Consider the following 4,475-nt stretch of genomic DNA (forward strand, 5'->3'; position numbering starts at 1 on the left):
AGAACTGACTCGATGGCACTTAACAACTTAACAACAACAACAAGGCAATAGTGAGCTGAAATGGACTGGTATAGGCCATTGTGAATCTGACAATCACATGGCTTACTATGCAGAGAAGGACAAATTGAAGAGGGAATGGCATCACATTCATCATCAAAAAGAACATATCAAGATCTGTCTTGGAGTATAAAGCTGTAGGCGGTAGAATAATATTTAGACACCTAAGGCTGCCAAAAGAACCAATAGATCCATTTTGGAAGAAGTGCAGCCAGAATGCTCCTTGGAGGCCAAGATGGCCAAACTTCTTCTCTTATGCTTTGGAGATATTGTCAGGAGGGACAATTCATTGGAGAAGGATATCATGTTTGGTTAAGGTGGAAGGTCAGAGAAAAAGAGAAGACCCCCGAGATGGATTGGCCAAGTGGCAGCATCGATGGACTCAAGCGTGGCAAAAGTAGGGAGGTTTGCCCAGGATCGGGCAGTGTTTCTTTCTGCTGTGCATAAGGTCACTATGAGTTGGTGCAGACTCAATGGCACCTAAGAATAACAACAACAAGGAAGAGCAATTAATACAACTATTTTCAAATTTACACACCGACCACTAAAGCCAGAGATAGCGAAAATGAAAATTATCAAACATGCAATCAAGATACATTGCTAATTACAGGTGATTGGAATGTAAAGATTGGAAACAAAGAGGAAGTCTCAGTAGCTGAAAAATATGACCTTGGTGATAGAAACGATATTGAAGACCACATGATAGAATTTTAGAAGGCCAATGACTTATTCATTGCAAATACCTTTTTAAACAACATAAAAGATGACTATAGACATGGAGCTCACCAGATGGAATTGGTGAAACCAAATTGACTACTTCTGTGGAAAGAAAAGGTGGAAAAGCTCCATGTAGTCAGCCAAAACAAGGCCAGGGGAAGACTGTAGAACAGACCATCAATTGTCCATATGCAAGTTCAAGCTGAAGCAAAAGAAAATGAAAACAAGCTTGTGAGCTTCAGATCCACCTGAATTTAGAGAGCATCTCAAGAACAGATTTGATGAATTAGAAACTAAAGGCCGAAGACCTGAAGAATTGTGTAATGACATGAAGAACATCATACAGGAAGAAATGAAAATGTCATTGAGAAGACAAGGAAGAAGGAAAAGACCAAAACGGATGTCGAAGAGACTCTGAAACTTGCTTTCCAATATAGAGATGCTAAAGCAAATGGACAAAATGAGGAGGTAAAAGAGCTGAACAGAAAGCTTCAAAAGGCAACATGAGAAGACAAAGACAAATATTGTAATGAAATGGGCAAAGATCTGGAATTAGAAAACAAAAAAGGGAAGAACATACTCAGCATTTCTCAAGCTGAATGAACCAAAGGACAAATTTCAACCTGGTCTTGCAATATGGAAGGATTCTATGGGCAAAATATTGATTGATGCTGAAAGCATCAAAAGAAGATGGAAAGAATACACGGAGTCACTGTACCAAAAGTAAATGGTCCATGTTCAACCATTTGAAGAGGCAGCATATGATCAAGAGCCAATGATACTGAAGGAAGAAGCCCAAGGTGCATTGAAGGCATTGGCAAAGAACAAGGCACAGAGAATTGATGGAATACAAATTAAAATCTTTCAGCAAACTGATACAGCACCTACTCTTCTGTGCCAAGAAATTTGGAAGACAACCCTCCAGCCAACTAATTGGAAGAGATCTGTATTTGTGCCCATTCCAAAGAGAGATGACCCAACAGAATGCAGAAATCATTGGACAATATCATTAATATTGCATGGAAGTAAAACTTTGTTAAAGATAATTCAAATTTACTGCAGCAGTGCATTGGCAAGGAATTGCCAGTGGTTCAAGCTGGACTCATACGAGGACATACAAAAAGGGATATTCCTGCTGATATCAGATTGACTATGTAAAGGCTTTCAATTGTGTGGATCATGACAAGTTATGGACAACATTGCAGAGAATATGTGTGCCAGAACTCTTAATCATGCTTGTAAGGAAGGAACCTGTACATAGACCAAGAGGCAGTCATTCTAACAGAACAAAGGTATACTTAATGGTTGAAAATAAGGAAAGGTGTGCATCAGGGTTGTATTGTTTCACTTTACTTAATCAATCTGTTTGCTGAGCAAACAATCTGAGAAGATGGATTACATGAAGAGGACTGTGGCATCAGTATTGGAGGAAGACTTATTTACAACCTGTGATATGCAAATGATATAACTTTGCTTGCTGTAACTGAAGGGGACTGAAAATATTGATGAAGCTCAAAGACCACAGCCTTCAGTGTGGATTCCACCTCAATGTAAAGAAAACAAAAATCCTCACTACTAAACCAATAAATAACACCGTGATAAATGGAGAAAAGATTGAAGTTATCAAACACTTCACTTAGATTAGATCCACCACCAACACTCAGCAGTCAAGAAATCAAATGCCTTATTACATTAGGCAAATGTGCTGCACAAGACCTCTTTAAAGTGTTTAAGAGCAAAGATGTCTGTTTGAAGACAAATGTGTGTCTGACCCAACCCATAGCATTTTCAGTATCCTCATAAGCATGTGAAATTTGGACAATGAATAAGGACGATGGTAGACTAATTGATGATTTTGATTTATGGTGTTGAAGAAGAATATTAAAGATGCCATGGCGGTCTAGACTATCTTTCAAATCGCAACAGTGGTTCGCTGGAACACTTTGCTTCAGTTTGAATACAACTTCTGTTGTTTCCTGTGGATGAAACCTCCATTATTTTTAATATTTAAAAACTCATTTTCAACTGAAGTACAGCATACATACAGAGAAGTATACAAATCATATGGATGTGATTTTTAAGGAAACATACCCATATAACCTCCTCCCATAGGAAGAGATATAATTGTGCCATGCCAGCAAACACATTTCCAAAAGGAAACAATCTTAACTATCAATAGAGATTTTTTATTATAGTTAGATTAATTGAGATATGATCTAAATACCATAATAGTCATACTTTTATGATAAAACTGTAGATTAATTTTGCTATATATAATTGAACTCATATTATATGCTGTCTTTAGTATATGACTTCGTTGATCAACATTATTGTTGCTATCTGCCGTCAAGTTGGTCCTTGACTCATGGGTACTCTGTGCATAGGATCAGACTATGGTGACCCATAATATCTTCATTGGCTGATTTTTTTGGAAGCAGATCACTAGACTTTTCTCCTTAGTCTTTCTTAGTTTGGAAAATCCACTGAAACCTCTTCAGCATCATAACAGCATGTGAGCCTCCACAGAAGGGTGGTAGCTGTGCTTTGGGTATACTGGACATGAACTAAACCTGGATCTCCTACATGAGAGGTGAGAATTCTACCACTGAACACCCTAATACTTTCCCCAAATTTGATCATGTTACTTGGTGAAGCAGTAGGTAGTATATTTAATGATATGTAATATTCTATTGCATGAATATACTATAACTATCCATTCCGTTGTTAGTGGATATTTGGGTTGGTTTTAGGTTTTGGCTATTATGATATTTCTAGAGTCATTTTTGTATGGCTTTTGACGAACATAGACATACATTTTGAAGGTTATATATCAAAGAGTAGGTTTTCTGAATCATAGAATATACATAAGTTCAACTTTAGTAGATATTAAGGAGTTCTAGTAGCGTAATGGTTATGAACTGGGCTGTGAACCATGAGATCTGCAGTTTGAAACTACCAGCTGTTCTGTGGGAGAAAGATGAGGCTTTCTGCTCCTGTAAAGATTTACAACCTTGGAAATCCTGTACAGGGTCACTATGAATCTGGACCGATTCCACGGCACATAACCACCACTACCATTAATATTCTGGAGTCCTGGTATGGCACTGTGGGTTAGTTCGCTGGACTATAAAGTTGGTTTGATATGCAAGGTCAGCGGTTCAAGCTCACCAGTCGCTCCTCGGAAACCCTATACAGGGTTGTCATGGGTTGGAATTGACTTGACAGCACTTAACAACAGTTAGTATTCTGTGGAGTCCTCATGTGACACTGTGGGGTAATGTGCTGGACTGCAGGGTCAGCTTGAATTGCAAGGTTGGCAGTTCAAGCTTATCTGCCACTTCTTGGAAGTCCTCTACAGGGTCCCTATGAGTCAGAAACAACGACTCATAACAACAAGCACACTAATATTCTAGGAGCCCTGGTGTGGTGTTATAGGATAAGAACTGGAAGACTAACTGTAAGGTTGGCAGTTCAGACCCACCAGTTAGTTGCTCCTTAGAAATTCTTTACAGGGTTGTTGTTAGTTGGTATCGACTAAACAACATCAATACTCTAAAGCCAGTGATGATGAAATTGAAGAACTCTACCAACTCTTTCTCAATCTGTATGCTGAGCAAATAATATGAGAAATTGGGTTCTATGAAGAAAAACGTGGCATCAGGATTGGAGGAAGACTCATTAACAACCTGAGATATGCTGAT

The sequence above is a fragment of the Chrysochloris asiatica genome, unplaced genomic scaffold, assembly GCF_000296735.1.
Source record: "Chrysochloris asiatica unplaced genomic scaffold, ChrAsi1.0 scaffold00032, whole genome shotgun sequence".
In the NCBI taxonomy this organism is placed as follows: Eukaryota; Metazoa; Chordata; class Mammalia; order Afrosoricida; family Chrysochloridae; genus Chrysochloris; species Chrysochloris asiatica.